We start from the raw sequence: 12,283 nt of genomic DNA, 5'->3' as shown, positions 1-12,283 counted from the left end.
TCACCTCCCCTAGACCCTCACCATTCCTCCTCTGTTTCTGTTTAGAGAAAACAGAGGAATAAAAGGTAAAGGTAGGAATAAGCTCCTCTCTTTGTATTAAGGCCGGGCAAGGCAACGCAATATATGTTCCAAAAAGCCAGCTCAAATTTTAGAAACAGGCTCTAATTCCACTGCTAGGAGTCCCACAAATAGACCAAACAACACAACTGTCGCACGTATGTAGAGGGCCTAGGTCAGTCAATGCAGGCTTCCTAGCTGTTGGTCTAGAGTCTCTGAGCTCCAGTGAGCACAGATTAGTTGTTTCTGTGGATTCCCTTGTGATGACCTTGACCCTCCCTGGCTCATACAATTCTTCCTCCCTCTCTTTATCAGGATTCCCAGAGCTCGGCCCAGTGCTTGGCTATGGATCTCTGCATTTGTTTCCATCAGTTACTGGATAAAGGTTCTGTGATGACAATTAGGATGATCACCAATCTGATTACAGGAGATGGCCAGTTCAGGCATGCTCTCCACTACTGCTAGGAGTCTTAGCTGGGGTCATTCTTGTAAATTGCTGGGAATTTCTCTGGCACCAGGTTTCTCCCTGATGCCAAAATACCCCCTCCCAAGACGTCTCTTTCATTACTCTCCCCTCTGTCCTGTCCCCAGCCCACTCAACCAATCCCTCATGTACCCATCCCTCTCTTCAGGATATCTCTTCTACTTTGCCTTCCCAGATAAATCCACTTGAGAACTGAGACTACTTTCTAAAGAAGCCTCTTGGGTGAGACTCACTGTTTGCCACACAGATATGTTGGAAAATAAGATCCCTGGGACTGGAGAAATGACTTGATAGTTAAGAGCACTGGGTACTTTTGCAGAGGACATGAGTTTGGTTCCTAGCAACCACATGGCAGTACACAACTACCTGTAACTCCAGATCCTGGATTTTTAATACCTTCTTCTGGCCTCCAAGGCCATCAAGGACCTACATGGTACAGGTATGCACAGGTAGCCCAAACACTCCTTGCACATAAAATAAAAGTAAATAAACCTCTCAATAAAGAGGACATCTTGAAAGGAAATCATTATGATGAAAATTACAAAGTAAAAAATTACAATCTGAAATGCATCACTACAGTGTGTTCCCTACTGTGTGGTATCTTAGAAAGGCAAGGCCATGGAGGCTATAGAAAGATTAGTAGAGGGCAGGGTGTGAGGCTTAGGGTGGAGGAACTGATAGAACGCAGAGATGCTTTTAGAGTGGTAAATATTTCTCTGAATGATGCTATAATAGAGGTTAGATGTCACCATATATTTGTCAAAACCCATAGAAAACACAATCCCCATGTGGATCCTAATGCAAACTGTGAACTTCGGGTGATAATGATGTGTCAGTGTTGGTTTATCAACCACAACAAATACATCACTAGGTGTGGGATGCGAATAATGGGCGTTGTATGTGGTTAAGACTATACTTTCTTTCCAATTTTACTGTGAATCTAAAACTGCTCTTAAAAATAGAGTTTATTGATTTTAAGGGTATGAGCCACAGAATTAGTTTAACCCAAATCCAATGACAACTGTTGGGTTAGTCTAGAGGGTGTGATGCTTCTGTTATCTTCATCTTTCCCTATAGCCTGGGACCCTAGACAAGAGAAGAAGAATTTGAAAGGAGTGCCTGTGTACAGAAGTGAAGGAACTAAATAGCATCTTAACTTTGCCTTAAATTTGGCTTGTTGGGGCTTTTCTTCTCTCTTCCAGTGATGTAATGTTCCATGTCAGAGACCAGCTTTGACAAAAATAGCACTTACCAGGGTAGGGGCGTGGATATTAGAAAAACAAGTCAAGATAACAAAGACACAAAGGAAAATAATAAAACAGAAAACACAGGATAGCGTGGGGAGAGCGTTCCAGTGAATACTGAAATTGCCCGTGTTTAATTTCCATTTGCTTAGAATACCCCTGACCCTAAAAGGTAAGAGTAAGATAAAACAAAAACAAAAATGCATTAACATGATAAATGAAAACGAACAGACCAGTTGAAGTTTGCAGACTACATTCTTTGTTAAACATTCTGTTGCTAGAACAAGACAAGTAATGTTCACACTCTAGACCAAAACATTTTGTAGGCAAACCACTCCCTAGGTGCAATCCATTGTTATCTCCCTGAGGGAGTCGAAACTTAGTTGGATCCTTAGACTTTTGTTTGAGGTAGAAACAGATCTACTTCTCTATGCCTGAAATACAAGGGCTGGATATTAGGCACACCTGTTGACAATAACATTGAGAGAGCAGAACTCTCTGATCTAAATCTAGGTGGGTCCTTTGTTTGAGGCACAAACAGACAATAACCTTGAAGAAATAGAAGTAAATTTCAATTCTCTGACCTTTGGTCAGGGTTAAATGGCAACAACTCTGAGCAAGTTGAAATTCTCTGACCTTCAGACAAGGTGAAAATAGGCTCCTATTTTTGGGCCTTCACAGTTCTCTCTCCAATTTATGCTATCAGAGACTCTTGCATCAGTTTCTGCTTCTGTATAGCAAAGAGCATTATGGTTTGACTATGAAATGTCTCTGTGAAAGGCTTATGTGTTGACTGTTGTTTTCCAACTGGTATATACAGTCAATGAAGTGATTGACTCTTGAGGCCTTTAACTTCATCAGCAGCTAGATGAGTCATACTGAGGGGGTTATTAGAAGGTGGGGGCTGATTAGAGAAAGTGAGTCATCTGATGTGCCTGTAAGAAATATTAAATATTACTCTTTCTGTCAAATACTGTAAAATTTTTGTTTATGACAAATAATTCAAGTCTTTTTAACCCCAGCACCTGTGAGACTCTTCTGCACATCTTTTTGTTTTCCCAACCTTGAAAATCCTTTATGCAAATGTTTTACTATGCCCATCCTGTAAAACTTTGTTTACATAAAGTTTCCCCTGCATTTTCAGGACTCCAGGTACTTCAGGGACCAGACTATTCCTTTTTGCCTTTGTTTCTTTTGCACCAATTCTTTTAAAACTAGCCAGTCATGGAGGATTGTGAGGTTGGATCCCAACCAATGGGATAAAGATGCAGTAGCCACCTACATTAGAATAAAAACCCAACTGACCTCCCTGTCTCTTTGTACTGGCCAATCAGGTATGGTTGTTTGTAAAAACCATTGCCTCACCAAGGTGCTTTTGCTTTGTGCATAGGTTTCTTTGCTGTGCATAGGTTTCTTTGTTCCTAACTTATATTTGAAAGGTATGGGTCGCTCAGACCTCTTCCTGTGTCACCCTCTACCTGCCTACCACCAAGTGAGTGGTTTAGCTTCAACACATGCTTCATAGAGTGAAGCACTGCCTCAGACCCTGAACAGACTAGCTGATTATAGGATGGAATTACAAGCCCAAATAAGCCTTCTTCCCTGAAGTCGTTTTCTCAAGTACTTTGTTACAGAGACAAAAAAAAAAAAAAAAAAAAAAAAAAAGAAAAGAAATATATAACACAAAAAGTAAACTAGATAGAGCCCTAGGGGAATGTTTTAAATCTCAACCATTAGTTTGAATCTTGGAATAACTTTTGAGTAAAGAACAGCTCACAATCCAGAGACATCCTAAGCTCTGCAATGTCTGGAGTTTTCATCATTCAGAGTTCTCAATAAGGCCCACAGCACTAGCCTGTAAGCGATCCAACCATCCCGCCCCCACCCTCATCCAAGACTAAGGCATAGTTCCTGGGTACAAGCTTTCTAAGCCAGCTACAGCTTTCTTTTGATTACCTTTCCTCTGTATGATGTTTATGCTCCATTACTTTAAGCTTCCTTTTCTCCCACTCTGGATCTCCAACTTATCTTTAGTGTATGGAGCATGATGCTTTTAAATCAAACAGATGTTTTTTCTTATGGTGGGGAAAATGTAGCTTTTTATGCCAAAGATAAATTCTAACAGCTTTAATTGGTTGGGGGAGATGGAGTGTAAAATTTTATATGCCTCAAAGTGAGGAAGAGACCTAAAAGGCAATGAGAGTCTCATGGTCCTCACTCTAGGGCCGACATGGAAGAGTCACTTTTCTCTCTATCCACCGCCCAAGATGGGTCAGGATTCCCTATTCTTCCTGAACATTGCCATCTTGGCTGCTTGCCCCTTATTTCCTGGCAACCATCACCTTCTCATTGTTACATTATTTCTAGAAGTTTCATGGCAAAAATAATTTACTAACATTATGGCTTATATTGTTGACAAAGCATAGCCCCTGCTCATGTTTAGATAGGAATTTAATACTAAGAGTGTACATTTGAGAGAGTCTAGCTGCTGTGTTCCTCTGGACCAGTGTCAGTCTGCCACAGACAGAGGAAGGGGTGCCTAGAGGAGGGGTGCAAAGAATACAGGTAGGCACAGAGAAGGTGGCTTCTTTGCAGGTGTGAGGGAGCAGGTCACAACAAGAAGAAAACTTGTATGACACAAGTTTCATCTTCAAGTCCCATGATGAGGTCTGATGAGCTTGCTCTGGTACTGAAAGCAACATTTCCATCATCCCATCTCCTGGACCAACAACCTTCAGCTGAGGTAGGAAGTCCAGAGGACCCAATTACTCCTTTTTGAGCTGCTTCCCTTGCTTTGTACCTCTGTGGGTAAACGCTAATGAGAAACATCCTCTTTCAAGGTCAAAGGATGGCAGCTCTGAGCTGTAATGTGTCCCAGTCCCCTCCTTCTCAGGCTGCGGAGCTGAGCTCTGGTTGTTCTAAGTATCAGGCCCCTCTCAGTGGACAGTGCAGAAATTTACAAGGGATAGAATCCTGTTTGCTTGCAGCTTTGTACTTTTAGTATGGACTTAAACATTATAGCCGCAGGAATGGGAACGCAGCCTCTTCGGGAACAGTTTGGCACATATATAATATATATGTGTGTATAATCCTAACTAGCACTGGGAGGTAGCGATAGGAGGATCAAGATCAAGAGTTTAAGATCAGCCTTCAATACATAAAAAGTACAAGGCCAGCACCAGTCTCAAACAAACACAGAGTGAAATGTGCAGTTGCTATATTAATGAGTAATGTTACACCTACATGTTTTTCTCTGAGGAATGAAAACTTAGGATTATATAAAATTCTATATGTGAGGGGCTGTAGAGATAGCTGACTCTGAGGTTAGGAGACTTGCCCTTCTTGTAGAGGACCCGGGTTCAGGTCCCAGCACCCATATGGTGTCTTACAACCACCAGTAATTCTAATTCGAGCGGATCCAGTTGCCCTCTCCTACATCTATGGATATTGCATACACATGCATACATGTGATAAAAATAAATCATGAGACAAACAGCTGCCGGTCCACAGTAGAACAACATTTGCTCTCACTTTACTTGGGGTCTGGTGGGCCTGCAGGAGGACATCATCCCATCTTATTTTGGGGCCAAGCTGATGGACCTGGCCTGCTTGGAGGCCAAGTACAATCACAGCCTGTGCCACCTGATCCGCCATCAGTACTGTGCTCTCATCAACTCCACCCAACAAAATCTGGAAGACGCACTGAATGCTGGTGACAAATTAACAGAGATCCTTGCAGAGGTCAACACTCTATATAACAAAGTATTGTGAGCATAAGAAATAGTTCTTGATGTCCAGTTTCTTGTTCTTGCTTCAGACTTGGCCAGGGAGAAAGCCAAATGACTGTACTCTGACCTAAACTCTTTTGATGTTAAGATACATTGAAACTCTACTGACACACATGGGTGTAAATTCACTAGAAGTTGAAGAACTCATCCGTGAGGAAGATAAAGCTGATTTTGAATTAATTGTCTAGGGCTCCTGAAAGTTATTAGGCAAACATGAGCAAACATTTTTAATAAAACCCATACATTCCTCTCTCTGTTGGGTTCAATACAGGGTGAATTCCCTGTGCCAAAGCCACAAACTGATTGTCTAAGACAACCTCATAGGATAGAAGAGCTATGGATAAGACCTGCTCAGTGAAAATGCATGGAAGAGTCCCGCCAAGAAGCAACTGAGAAAGAAGTAGAATCTCCAGATTGTTGCAGACTTACTTTAGAAAAGACCTTGATACTCCAATGTTCTTTTCTAATTTTGTGGTTGATCCCTGCCTGTATAGTGGAAAACATCTTTCCTGTTTGCTTCATTATACGGGGTGCCTTTGCCAGAGTAAGACTTGATCAAGACTGACTACCACTAATAGAACCAGTGATGAAGGAAGAAACTGAGGAAATTGACCAAAACACTTAAATTAGGAGTCGAGGAATTATAGCTTTGAGTTATGATGACTGGGGGGAGATAGTTGAAGAGCTCTGAAATCTCTGAGCCTGTAATCTCTCTGAGTCAGAGCCAGCGGTGGCTAAATGCCAGCTGAAGAAATGAAGGCAATATGATGTGATATATATTGAAAGGGAAGCAGCATATATCGTATACTTGTTTTATTAAATGTTTTTAAAGATGAAGATTCAATTAAGTAAAACATAGCTTCTGAGAATTAGTGGATTTTTCATGGTTATCTCTGATTAAAGGAAATTCAGGGCCATAAAACAAATAAGTAAGTCAAGATTCTGGAGCAGTGATTCAGCAGTTAAGAGCACTGGTTGGTCTTCCAGAGGACCAACGATTGAGTCACAGTACACTTCACATTGTCTGTCACTCCAGTTCCAGAGGATCCGACGTTGTCTTTCAGATTCCAAGGGCACTGCATGTGCATGGTGCACAGATACACATGCAGGTAAAACTCTTATACACATGAGGTGAAAAATAATTTTAAATAAAGAATTTTATTTATGTATTTAAATATTTTTAAAATAAATGTCCTGTGAGGAACATTTACATGTAGATTTGTTTTTAAATTATTTTAAATGAAGCCATAGGCTTCATTTATCCCTATCATTGAAAAGCTAGAAACAACTGAATATTCTGCAACTGACAAGTGATACGCAACTAAAAACACGCACACACACACAGAGGGGGGAGGAATGCAATTTGAGATATAAAAAAGGAGTGACATCCTGCACACATAGCCAAAAACACTGAAACTCGGATGTATTTTACTCTCCAACGGAGCCAGTCTCTAAAGTTACATAAGGCCAAATTCCATTCATATAACTACCAAAGACACAGGCGCCAAAGATGACAATAGACCAAATGCATATAGTAAACTATGGGTTTGTGGAAATCATTTGACTAAGAATGCTTTGAGTGTGGCATAAGGGTGTGCCTCAAGGCTGCACGTTCTAGAAGTTCATTCCCTAGGGTGCCTATGTGGAAAAAGAGTAGAACTTTAAAGAGATAGGGCTTAGTGAAAGGTAATTAGGTACTGGGAGATTAATCTCAAAAAAAAAGTTAATATGAGGGCCTGGGATTGTATAAACCTTTTATCCTAGCACTCAGAAGGCAGAAGCAGGTAGATCTCTATGAGTTTGATGCCAGGCTGGTCTACCCAGCAGATTCCAGGCCAGTCAGGGCTACATAGTGAGGGCCTATCTCAAAAAGGCATAATATAACTGTTAAAGGACCTCTATAACACTCATAAGAGTATCATAAAAACCAAGCCAACCAATAGTGAGGATACGGTGGGGGGAGAATTGCACAGTATTGATATAAATTATTACAGCGACTATGGAAACAAAGTTTGAATTTTTTAAAAAATATTTTAACTAAAAATAAATTGTATCTTAAAATGAAGCTGTACCAGTTCTGGGTATATAACTAAAATTTACCACAGAGATGCCCTGTATCTATGTAACCAAGACATGAAATCTGCCTTGACCTTCACCAACAGACAAATGGATTTTTAAATGCTGCTTTATATGCACAGTGAAGCCTCTCTAGGTCACAAATAAGATGAAATTAAATCACGCTACTTGCAGGGAAATGGGTGGAACCAGTAGTTATTTTCTAAACCAAAATTAGCCAAGACATACAGGCAAGTATGTCGTGCTATCTCTTGTGTCTGGAAACAAACAAACAAGAAATGGGTGATGGGTTCCTAGGAATAAGGAAGGGGTCTAGAGAATAGGAAAGAGGGAAGAGAGGGTTGGAAGAAAGGCATATGATCAAAGGTTTGCAGAGGCAATGATAGAAATATGTAAATATCAAATGCAATCCATTAATTTGACCAATTAATAAATATTGAATAAGCATAACTTATTAAGGAGCCAGTATGACCCATGATCCTTCTCGTTTTGCCTATCTCTGCACATATGCCCACTACTGGGATACCATCTGCTGCAGGCCCTCATTAGAGCCAAACAGATGTCAGTGCCATGCCCTTGAACTGCAATTACTATGAACTAAAGTTCCCTTTATAAACTAGTTAGCTCCAGGCATTTTGTTATAGCCACACACAAAAAAATAAACAAATACAGTGACCTATTTAACAAATTACATTAGTATAACTTAGCAATCATTTCCAAAAAAGTGAGAGGAATAAAGTCATATCTATATATTTTTGTTCATCAGATTATGGAATCAGTTTCACATTTTAATAAATAAAACCATTAAAATGCTAAAATAAAATGTGTAGAGAAATTTTAACTATGATTAATTTAATCATTCTAAATGTAGCATCAAAAGTAGTAATAAATACATGTCTTTGAAACAGTTTTTAGAAATGTGGTTTGTGCCAAAGAAAATAATAACAACAAAAATACCTATAGCAAAGTAAAAGCATTGGTCAAAATCAGGAAAAATTTCAACTTATATCGTAGATAAGAGACTAATATTCCTAGCATGGTACTTATGATAAATTAATTGGAAAAAAAGTCAGCCACATAATAGAAAAGCAGGGTACAGCCATTTCTTTTTCATTTAAACATTATTTCATGGATAGGAAAAGGGGCTCATTAAAAAAAAAAAAGGAGACTGTATGACACAGGAAATAAAAAACTTACAATGCCCAGGAAGTCCCTGGAACTTACAAAATTCATGAAACCTCTCCATGAGATTATATAGAAGTAACATCTGTTAAAGAGAAGAGATTCTCTGAGCTGTCAAGTTGCCTGAAAGCTGCGCCAAGACCTCTAGGGGTTTAGCTCTCACGAATCATCAACTGCACTGGGCTGAGATTTGTTTCTGGTGATGCAGCTGCCCTCACATGGCTCATATTCCTACGAGTGGCTCTGATAGACTCACGGGTTCACTCAGTCAGACTCAGGTGGAGTCACTTCATTGGTTTGTGATTGGTGCTCTATGTCGGCTGATGAGATGTTCATTCATGTGTCCCCAGGAAAAGTCACACAATCATACCCACATAGAGCTTATAATTCATTGGAAAAATCAACCATACAACAGAAAAGTGCTCAAAGGAAAGGAATGGCAGAAAGTGAATGCAGATGGTGTTGGGCACACCTATCCCTGTGAATGAAATGTGCTGTGTTCTATAGAAAATTGGTCACAGAGATGGTAAAAGTATTGAGAATCCATGCACAAATCAAGACTTGGCAACTACAGAGGCCATTCCCACACAGAGAAAGTGGCTACACAGAGACTAGGAGGCAAGGCCACAGAAAAAGAGAAGGAACCCTGGTGACGCTGTGGGAAGAGACTGGACTACTGAAGTGAACAATTCCCAAAGGAAAGAGTCAGCAAGAGAGATGAACACCTTCCTTCTCTCCTTGGTCCTCTGTTCTGTCCTTCCCCTGCTTCATTATGGCCACACTTAGAAGCAAGTTGGCAAGGAAACCTGGGAAATGAAATTCCCTATACTCCAAAGATAAGTGAAAGAAAGGCCAAAACTTGACGGGCCCCAGTTCCTATTTCTGAGTAACTGAAAGCAATGGAGGGCTTGGGTGAAGCTGGGGGGAGGGGGCGGTCTTGCAGAACCTGCTGCATTAAAGCTGTCTGGTGTCCCTGTAAGCAGAAGTCCAGAGACTAGAGAGTTACCCTTAGCTTTCCGCCTAGGAATTTTTAGCCACAGCATGCAGATTCGACAAGTCAATCATCCAAAGCACAGCCAGAGAGATTCCCAGCAAATCTGTCAGACTCACAGCACTCAGCAGGTTCCACTCCAGGCTTGATTGAAGGAACAAAGGAAGGACTGTGGGGCTGGGAGGCCAGGGGAGGAGAGGGACAGCAGGGAGTAAACTTGATTAACAAGCCCCTACAAAACTCTTTCTCCAACTGCTAACGGAATCTCCTTCCACTCCATATGGCTTTAGTTCACAACATTGAAGTATCCAGATCCCTTATGGAGAATGTGTTTCTGAAAGATAGTACAAAAATAGAAAGGAAAACAGAATCTGTTACTCAGCTCATGGCAGCTGATTCCAAATCATATTTTTAGGTGAATCAAAGCTGCTGAGGCTCCAGAAAGTTTGCTCTGGGAGGCCAGCAGGCATCCGAGTGGAGAACAGGGACATTTTCCAATTGGATACCCAGGGCTACAAACACCATTCTACATGCATGCACCAGCAAGGGCCGCTAAGAGTCGGACCTCCTGCACTGCTCCTGCCCACTCGGGGCCTTGGGAGCATTCTCTTTTGGCACTCGGAGCCTGCTCTGCTAAATTTGATGCACTTAATAGGAGAAAACCCTGATCTCTCTCTCTCAAGTGCTGCCAGGCCCTTCAGTACCTGGCAGGGAAGCAGCCGAGGCCTGAGCAGCCATGGAGCTGCCATAAGCTATCTCCAGATGCTGTAGAGGTGTGTCCCTGTGGTTTTGATGAACTAGCTTCGGAAGCCATCAAGTTCAAGGTTACCTCAGAGAAAAAAATCCCACAGGCCACACACCTTGGCACTCCTGCTAGCAGGTGTCTCTCTTCGGTACCACCTCGGTTCCGCCTTCAGAAATAGGAATCACATGGCCCTTCTTAGTCTCAGAGCAATGGGATACAAACCCCATCTTTGTACAGTCTGAGACAAGTTCCCTTGTCTTCAAGGAGACAGCATCACAGATGGAAAGCCCCCCGAAGATATAAAATCACTTGTCTTCAGTAAAGAATAAGATAAGGAAGTAGTTGATGTTGAGCTAACTATGCGTGTTATGGTCCAGGAAGGCAGACCCAGGTATTCTGAAGGATGCACACCACTATGGAAGAGGACATGTGAACATTTATCTACAGGCATAAAACAAAACAAGCATACAGTAATACATTCAAAATAGATGCATTGGCGGGGGCTTTAGGGAGGTGGCTGTTACAGTTTTCTTCTCTGATATGATAAAGCTCTGACCAAATGCAACCTGGGAAGGAAAGGGCTTATTTTATCTTATACGTCCAGGTCACAATCAGGTCACCATTTATCACTGGGGAATTCAAGATAGGAACTTGAGGCAGGAACTGAAACAGAGACCATGGAAGAACACTGCTCCCTGATTTACTTCCCCTGGCTTGCTCAGCTACCTTTCTTATAGAGACCAGGATCACTTGCCTAAATATGGCACTGTCTTCAGACACAAAAGTAAAAGTGGATGGGTCATAAAGAGCCTAAGATTACTCAAAGGAAATGTGACTGTAAACTTACCACGCTCTCTGCATAGGTCTCCAGATTATAGGATTCTAGTACAGATATGGTGTCTTCAGGCAACGTCAGCATTACATTTCCAGTCTTATCCAAGATAGACTAGTCAAACATCATTGTAAATCTGCCTCAACCACTCACTCGCCCCTCCAGTTGTGCCCCAATCATGCCCTGGACTTCCCTCCCCTCCAGCATCTCTCAACTCTCCCTGCCCTTCAATCCTTGGCCCTTCCATCTTGAATTAGCGGACTGCAACATTGTGTGAGGTGACATGAGAGAGAGAGCCCTCCTCCTTGCCAGAACCTAGAAGGTTAGATACCACCTCCTCCAGCCCTGCTCAGCACAGCTGGCTCTGCTCCTGCCCAGGTCTGTGAGGCCAGCTGAGTGCCAAAACACCAATACATAGCTGCACAGCTTACATGGGTGGGGGCAGGGGAGCATGTGCTCATTATATTTACCAGGGTCTGCAGCTGCAAAAACATTCTTTCATGTGACCTATGCTTGAGGTACAACCTTGATTGCCATTCTTCAAGCTTTCTATGCCTAAGCCCCAGATTCACAATTTTGGTTAACGTAATGTCTACTCAAATTAGATGGCTCAGTGGTTATTTTTTTTAGCATAAACATAACCTTTTATTTTAGATAAAAATTGTTCCAGTAGCCAAAATATGTTTAATCATTTTTCATGTCTTTTTGATTAGTATTAATATTACTTATACATAAATAATAAGTTTCATTATAACACTTTTACATACATATAATGTATGCTTACCTTGTCCATCCCTAAATATCCTTTCTGTCTTAACATTTTTAATGATTTATTTATTTTTATGTGTTTGGATGGTTTCCCTGCATGTATGTCTGACTATTAC

The 12,283-nt window shown here is 41.3% G+C and overlaps 1 pseudogene; it reads left to right on the top strand.

Annotated features, from left to right (window-relative positions):
* Window positions 1-6,322, top strand: part of LOC119821903 — a 28,417-nt pseudogene extending 22,095 nt beyond the window's left edge.
* The last annotated feature ends 5,961 nt before the right edge of the window (window positions 6,323-12,283 follow it).

The sequence above is a fragment of the Arvicola amphibius genome, chromosome 8 (genome assembly GCF_903992535.2).
Source record: "Arvicola amphibius chromosome 8, mArvAmp1.2, whole genome shotgun sequence".
Taxonomy (NCBI): Eukaryota; Metazoa; Chordata; class Mammalia; order Rodentia; family Cricetidae; genus Arvicola; species Arvicola amphibius.
Note: the sequence above shows the minus strand (reverse complement) of the source record. Positions and strands in the feature narration are given on the sequence as shown.